At 34.3% G+C, this 9139-nt stretch overlaps 1 long non-coding RNA gene across 1 annotated transcript; it reads right to left on the bottom strand.

Annotated features, from left to right (window-relative positions):
* Positions 1 to 327: 327 nt before the first annotated feature.
* On the bottom strand, positions 328 to 2165 carry LOC147063957 (uncharacterized). Its single transcript, XR_015071990.1, has 3 exons — positions 1945 to 2165; positions 1482 to 1707; positions 328 to 1177 (listed from the first exon to the last, which is right to left on the bottom strand). It is a non-coding gene; the product is annotated as an uncharacterized LOC147063957 (long non-coding RNA).
* Positions 2166 to 9139: the final 6974 nt, after the last annotated feature.

Here is a 9139-nt window from a genome sequence, read left to right as displayed (position 1 = left end):
GCTTTCATCTTTCATTGAATCTCTTGTTGCCAACCATATTAGGTTGTAATATAGTACAGACCTACAAACTTATCTGCAGAATGGCCAAAAATGGAACTACGAACTACCATAGCCTCTTGAGACCCGAGATAGAACCAGTCATGAGAAAAAATATTTGTGCATTTTTCTGTTCAATAAATATTATTAAGATCACAAAAAAAAATTAAAATATTTTTTTTACTATATATTAACTAAAATCCACTACGTGCACGTGAGTGCATCTCAGGTCACAATAGAGTACAATATTGGATACAGTACAAACAATGAAATGAAAGAAAAACAATGTGATATCCATATAATGATACAATTTTATTAGAAAAATAATACAATAATCATAATAATATAATGGTGATTGGATAATTATATTTATTTAGATTAAAAATATAGTACAATAACGGTCAAAACCCTAAAATACTACACATTAATTAACGCGCACTTCAGGGAATAGGTTTAGGGACAACCATTCTTTGCTTTAGAAGTAGATCTGTGTTTACTCGGTGTGTTATGGAAGCTAATGGTGAAGAGTTTCTTGGATGACCTTGTATCGATGATGATAATGATGGCTAAATGACTTTCACACCAAATCGTAGGGTTTGCAAGTCTGATTTTCCATGACTATGAAGTATTCCAATCACAGTGAATATTTTCTTGCCTATAAGTTTGCATGTACAATGAGCAAACTATTTCATGTCCATGTCCAACAAGTCCATGTCCACAGTGGTCAAAGATCCTCACAGTTTACATGCTTGATGTCCTGTGAAAGCAAACACACCACTGTGAAGATTAATGCGGCTCATCGACTTGTAATCAGTATTTTACAACAGCTGACTGAGTGATGCATATCGTTCTTCGTCTTCTTTGAATCATAACACGTATTGGCCTGAAATAACGAATCGGTGAGGTTGAAGCTGGTAAAAAAGTCATATGTGTAGACGTACAAGGGCAGTTGTTGTGAAGCCAAAGTAACATCACAGCGTTGCATTGAGATTGTATCGTATCTTCATCAGATAGGTAGGATTCACTTCCCCACATGGAGAATAATTTATAGAGCAATTGGAGTCCAGCACCCAATAAACCATATATGGCCATGAACTGAACTCTTCAGCTCAGCATCATTCGTCTTATTAGGCTCAGCGTACTGAAACAATAGAAAATACAATACTATGAATTAATCGATACATTTATTCCTATTTATTAAGTATTCAACACCAGGAATATAAATACTAATGGCCAATAGTATTAATCACTAGGTATATTAAGTATATTAATTATTCTGTCCATCGAATCCTCAATATGGAGATCACAAAGCCCTTTCATCACAAACTGTATCAATTTAATTGGTACTTAATTGATTTTTTAGCAGTGCATGCACTTGCCTAATAAAATGATAAGTTTGATATTTATGACTAAATGATAAAGTAATATAATATGAGCATTGATACCTTATGGTTTCATAAGCCAGGATAGGATCCTGGATTGTGATTTTGAAGGATGTATCTCAGCCTCTAGCAGTGAGTAAAGTTCACTGGTTCTCCAGAATAAAGTCATCATCTGGGCCCAGGAGATGAATGTGAACATCATTACTGTCGTCAGGGTTATATCCTCCACCAACTTCGACATCATTATCATTCAAAATATCACCAATATGCTGGCTATTCAAGGATTCGTCTAAATGTAAACAAAAAACATAACCTCAATAAATCAGATATACTAATGTCAAAATATATCACTCTAGACCTGAGTTACTCATGTGTGTACCGAATTTTGAAACTATGATTATAATATTTTACAAAAGTGTAAAGATAATTTAAAGTATACGGAATATTACTATGATTCATTGTGAAACTAAATACATCATTGGTTTTTAATATAAATAAATATTAATATTTAATTAAAAGCACTTACTTGTCAGAGTTGACTTTTTAGCCGCCATTTTTGTCTTGTGCAAATATCCATAACTTCAAAGTCAAAATAACAATTTATTTTAAAACTACATAGGCTAGTGTTTTGCTCTAGTGGTAGAAAAATATACTATCTATACCACTGTAGTCAAATGCGGTTCAAGTATCCATTCAAATCATTACTAAAAAATATTTAAATAACGTCCACATATGTGTACCTCAGGACGCAAGAGGATAGGACGCCATATTGAAAAATGTCATCCAAATGTCTGATTTTGTCAGTTACGAGTCGTGATTGGGTAGTTTTCGACAGTGGCTCCCCATCTCATTCTCCAGATAAGTTTGTAGATCTGTATGTACGTACAACCGGCATTACAATTTTATTATTATTTTTGATTCCGCGAAAAATGTAAAATACTATAATTTTAGGCCAAATATGCAAAAAATACTATAATTTTAATGGATTGAAGATGAAACATTCCTGTACGTTTTTTCAGAAAAACTATATTTTTTATAACTTTGCACTATAATCAGAATTGAAAAAGCTACCAAAACTGGTGTGCAGTACGTTTAGGTATGTGGGTCTCCTAAACTACCTATGTTCCGCGTAACGTGATTAGGTGTTCCATGAATATATCAAAAGAGTAGGTACCCCAGAGCATGACCCCCACAAAGGGGGGGGGCTGATAGGGCTCTAGCCTGGGGGCCCGGGCTCAGGAAGGGCCTGGCGTGGCGAGTTGACCAGATAAGTGATATAAACACATATTAGAAATTCTATCTAATAGTAAAATAAATTCGCATGCAGCGCTATTTTTCTTCAATAATGTTATTATTTAAAATTATGTGGTTGTAGATACAATTTTTAATTGTGTATCGATACTCAACATCTCCATAATTCAAATGGATGTATTAATATATACAAAAAAAACACTAAATATACACATTAATTTTACCCCGTACGTTATTTGGAAAACGATACTGCCGAGCGTCACACTGCCTTTATCTTTAGCGATAGGTAGGGGAGCCCGCCAAAGATTCTAGCCTGGGGGGCTGCTTCAGGATGTGGGGCCCATGCCATGCACCAGAGTGTCAAAACAAACTATTATTCTTTTACTTCCGTTTACTATGGCATATTTATGGATTTTCCCATTATGCTACAACGAAGTCAAAGTCCAGGAACAGGCTCAACACCACGCCATTATAAAATTCACGTTTCTAATATTGTACCTGAAATCAAGAAGATTTTCAATTCAAGGACCCAAAATCACCGAATCACTTTTATTACAATTATTACAATAAGTTTTATGTGTTAGGTATGTTTTGAAAATAATTAAGTAGTAAAAAAAATAATTAATGGTTTTTTTTTTTAATTTTTTCAAAATTTATTTCTTATTTACCAACCACACAAAATAAAAATAAGTGTTGCATTAAAATTTCAGGATTTGCGAAGTGCGTCATCGCAGGAGAAGTTTGGGAAATTATGGTTGACTACTTTTTGTATCATATCTATTATTTCTGCACTAAATAGGGATTGCGTGCTGGGCTCAAATCAGTATCTGAGGTTCTGGTGCATGCGTGCTACTCAGAGCAATGGTAAATCCTCCCCTGAATCATAAGCTTCGTCTATCCAAACTCCAAGAGATTTTACAATGTACGACCCTATTTTGAACACCTAATAAATAAATCATTTCAGAATAATAAGTTGGTGCATTGCCAAATGTAACATTACATACATATTATGCATGCATACCCAGTCCAGACGTTTGTTGGTTCAGTGAACATTGAATATTTTGTTACAAACTGTATCAATTTTTCCCGAATACTTATGTGCAAATGTTTACGTATATTTTATAATATGTTCAGATACAAAAATGACTTCGATTTTTGTTTTCGATGCACATGAGAAAAAATATGCATATACTTACAGATGTTTCTGGTTTGAGCTAGACTGTACCTATGTATTGCGCTGTCCAATAATTACTCGACAATTAAACACACCTGCCGAAAGTGAGTAGTTAATGAATGTATCAAAGTTAATATAATTTAATCGTAAAATACCGGTAGTAGGTATAGGTACAGTTTGTTTCCCGAGTTGTGTGGCGCAACCAGAAGAAGTAGGAAACCAGAGAAGGATTAATTTTCTATAATATTATATACAGCATAATAATATAATATATGATATTATTATTTATTCAAATAATTCCATAAAAGTGCTTGGTATCCACGGATGTATTTTTGTATACTATAAAGAATAGTGTTGGTACCAGCGTTCGAAATGGAAAAAATTACGAACCGGAGCGCTCAATAATCTTCCAAAAATATTAACATTGTTATCTAATTTTATGTAGGTATATTTTATAAAAAAATAGTACATAATATGTTAGATTTTTATTCTTATAATATGGCCTATCTAAATCAGATGGTCAAATTATTTTTTCCTCGAGGCGGAGCGATAATTTTTGGGATTTGAGGAACCGGAACGGCGCTCCGTTCCATTTCGAGCCCTGGTGTACAGTCACGATGGCCGAGCGTTAACGTGTCGGCTTATAATGTCGTATAATCCGGGTTAGAATCGTGAATGTTGTTTTTCAATGTGTGCTTGGAGTCTGAGTATAGCAGGAGCGATGGACCTCTTCTTACAAGGGCAAACAAACGCATTTGTTTTTTTTCGAATATACTATAGTGGTGCATTTAGATAACTAGATTGATTCCAAACCATTAACTTCTCAGTTCTTAACCGGATACGGTGGTTTGCCAAACTCTGTCAGCTTGACTTAATATAGTCTCCGACTTGTTTATGTGGTGAATTGCAGAATGGAGATCACATCCTCTGAGAGTGTCCCCATATGTCGGTTAAAAGGGCAGAGCTTCTCAAGTAGGTATGATCCTCAGTTTAATCGGTCGGCCAATGTGATTTGGTATCTACAAGGAAATATTTCTCAGATTCAAAAAAAATATGGTATTTTACGGTGAGCGAGAAGGTCTTTTTCATCGATTGACTGTAATATATTATACCAAAATAGGAACCATCAAGGTCATGGGAACTCTCAGCATATTATTAATATTGAAGGGCCCCTAGCATTAACGCGTGGATACGTGGCGGTTGGTGGAGAGAAAGGTAAGTCAGAGTATGGACATGGTAGGTTAAGCAAATGGCTATTATACATTTCTCGTAAAAACAAAAATCTGTTAATACAACCTCCACTCTGTGAAGGACCATATTATCGAGTGTTATCTTCACAATTTAGTGACATGTCCACAATCGGTCAAAATGAGACTTTGATGTACATACTTAATTCTTTTACTATAATAATTTATGTACCAATATTTTGCTATGACAACTCAAAAACGTCCACGAGACACTGTCATTCGGTTATATTGAGAAAACAAAATAAGAATATGTTGAAATTAATTATATCATAAAATAATTCTAAATCTTAATATTACTGTAAAATTTACTTTTTTGGACATAGTCATTATTTTGCAGACAACCACCAGATTATGATCCTCTTAGGACCAAAAAATTATGGCGATGTATGTACCTACGTATTGGCTATACTTCAGCTGAGGCATGGTCTAAAAAGATCGTGACTAGGCGATGCGCGGATTGTGCAAATGACGCGAGCCGAACGAAATACAATTTATCATAAAAAATTCAATATGCGTCCTTTTAATGTTATGTTTATTATTATATTCGTAATAATAATAGTATATTCATTGACATGTTTTCTATTTCAAGTACATGCGGAACGTTTTTTAGTCATCTTTACACGATTTAAGAATATATTCCTCCGATGCCACCACAAAACAAATTGACGTGCTCACACCTCGAATGTCAGTCTCCGATTGGCGACGACTGCGAAATTTCGTTCCTCATAATGTTGAAAATTATTTGCCATTTCACTTATGTACGCTCTTAAGAATAGTGTACAGCTCCGAAGGGTGGAGGTAGGGTGTTAGGATTCTATAAATAGTGCACATTAAACTTTGTCAGTTATACTTATTTGTTTTCATTTAACTAAGAATATAATTAAATATTTAATAAAATGAACCACGAGTTAGAAGAATTAATAAAACATGAAACGGTGGTGAAATTCTGTCGATCCCAAAGACTAAGGTGGGCTGGACACGTTGAGAGAATGCCTGAGCACAGGACGCCAAAAATCATGACCAAATGGATCCCACAGTGGAAACGGCCTAGGGGCAGACCAAAGAAGAGGTGGGCTGACTGTATCGAAGAGGACTGGAGAAAGATGGGGAGGGCTGGAGACTGGAGAGGAGCATCCAGGGAAAGGAGCGTGTGGAGGACAATTGTAGAGGAGGCCAAATCCCGCCCCGGGATGTAGTGCCGAGAAAGAAGAGAAGAAGAATATAATTTAGCGATGGTGCTGGTTAGTTTTTAAAATTCAATTAAACCTTGCCTAAACTAAACCATAATAGTTTATGTGTGCTATGGGTGATCCAGAAAAAGCACACTTTTTCAGTCACATTTATTTGTTTTAAATTAATTAATAATACATAATACATACATTTTTTAATTCATTAAGCCCTGCCTAAGCCAAACCATAATCGATAAAAAATATTCTTATATCTATAATTGCCTAAAATTATGCATGGTTCAATGACGCCCCTAGACAAAATGCCGCCCCATTTTTATACAGTATTTTTTTTTCATCCATGCACGTGTCGTTTCTGGCCACCAAGGATCGAAGGGCAACGAAAGTAAACTAGACATCGCGAACCCGACAAAAAAATACAATCCTGTTAAACCTTTTATGTTAATTTAATGCACTTTGTTTCCAACCAGTGAGCTGGATTTTTTAATGGAAAGATATTTTCGTTATTACTAAGTTTATATAGCTATTTCTATATAGGTATATCAAATAGTTCTCCTCGATTTGCCACTCTTCGAGTACCTAACTGCCGCCCAAGCGACGGTCAATCTGCCTACCTCCGCGGGACGTCACTGATTAGGTTAGATATTTTATAGATAAACGGATATTTTTTGACTATTATCTAATATGGCTTGGATCTTTTTACTTCTTCGTGGGTTCATTTACAATCCGTATATACTGGCAAATAATAATTATCATGTTCCCACTAATATCACTCGTAGCTCCACGGTCTTCAAGATACCTCGTCGCAGGACAGATGTTATGTTTCATGATGCTGTGTATCATGCAATTAGCTTATTTGATGGCACCATAAAGGTTGATTTGTTTTTTATTAACTATATAATGTTTGTGGACGTATTAAATAGGTTAAATTTATAATTGTATATATTATCATGTTTTTTTAATATTTACACATGCTGTCTTTTCTACTTTCTTGTTATATTAGTTGTTATTTGTAATTAAGATATTTTTATATATTTGCATTTATTATGTATTATGGCGCATTGGCCAATCGCTGTAATGCCGTAATACTCTTTTTCTAAATAAATAAATAAGCAGAGTTTAATTTAATTTTGAAAACTAACAAAACATTATCTACATTCTACACACTATACTATAGTCTTAGTTCAGCTTTGCCACTGGTGTACAATAACCCTAGAAAAAAGGTTGGGAAGCACAATGATTAAAAACTATAAAAAACATGATAACGTGAATTATTTAAATCGCATGTAGGTGCTACAAATATCCCGAACGATACAACAATTAGTATCCGTATGATGAACTTACGTTAGCTGCTGTGTATTTTATTTTGAGGAAGTCAGACACCATTTTAATAACAGTATGGTGCAATAGGTATAACTAGGGGGCAGCAGGTGTTATTGCGGCGAATATGCTCCCATTGATTGTACCCCAACAGAATAGACGCAGCGAATGTGACCGAACTTATGGGTTATCATATTATCAAGCAGGGTTGTAATTATTTGCATCACGGTTAATACTGTTACTATCACAAATAGTCCAAAAATAGACGGTTCAATGTTGATTTCAAGAAAAATAGGTGAACATACAAAATTATTAGAAAACTCGTCAGATATATTATACATACGTACCTACTTACTAAAAATAATTACAAGATAAAAAGAACTTTTTATATACAACGTTTTAAAATTTTGAATTTAGACTTTGTACTTGATAGAAATACTGAATAATGAAATGTCGTTTCATATTGATTTCCATAGTGACGCACGTATATATTATTTAATAATTTAGTTGGTAGGACCCCCTAGTAACCAATAATGGTATCGAAATAGCTTTTCATATAAAACAGAATTAACTGAAAATGAATTCAATTCTACTTAAAGATGGCTAAAAGTATTAAAACAATGCATTGGCATCGTGTTCTGATATATTCTAAAAGTTTCAAATGTCTAGCTAGTCGGGAAGTTAGTTAAAAATCGATTGCAAGATTTGTACTGGACAAACAACCACCGGACAAACAAGAATACGAGCTAATAAAAACGTTGTAAAAATATCCGGTTAAATGTTGATTTCAAGCACAATAGGTGAACATACAAAATTATTTGAAAACTCGTCAGATATATTATACATGTACTTACTAAAAACATACGACACCCGGCGGGACTTGAAACGGTATCCACTGGATACGCCAATGTGCTTTACCAATTAAGCCACAGGCGTTCTATCTAATTAGGACGAAATCAACTAGTTTTACATATTGAAACGCTTATCAAATTGCGTTAATTTCTTTGAGGTGTTAATTAATGATGTATATTCAATATAAAGATTGTGACAACAGCGGGTAGGTTTTAAGTATGTACGGCATTTTCTATGGTCCGATCCGAGTTCGGGTACCTATATGACGAGCAACGTACACTACGTCTGATTTTGGAAGACCAGTAACCATAGACTAATCAGTGCTACTGTCTTTTTTGTGCTAGGCATAGGTAGTATGAAGGTATAAAAATTATAACATTTATAAAAAAATAATAGTACACGGAACACTTTTCGTTTTCCTTCCTTCCTTCCTTCAAAATTTAAGTATTTTTGGCATTATTAATTGGCGTCAAATTATAATATATTAATTAATATTAATACTATCGACCGAAGGTATCTACCTACTTGATAGAATTTGAATTTAAATACTAATGGATTTAAGTTTTGTACTATTCCATTTGAGTCGTTTTTTTGCGACCCGGGTTTCGCCTTTCGGCATCTTCAGGCGCTGTGTACACTCACCAAAGGCAAAGGTGTCAGTGTATGTTTGACTTTGGTGAGTGTACACAG

This window comes from Rhyacophila brunnea, unplaced genomic scaffold (assembly GCF_057557595.1).
Source record: "Rhyacophila brunnea isolate RB1 unplaced genomic scaffold, BYU_Rbru_1.0 scaffold_8, whole genome shotgun sequence".
Taxonomy (NCBI): Eukaryota; Metazoa; Arthropoda; class Insecta; order Trichoptera; family Rhyacophilidae; genus Rhyacophila; species Rhyacophila brunnea.
This window is presented reverse-complemented; position numbering and strand designations above follow the sequence as displayed.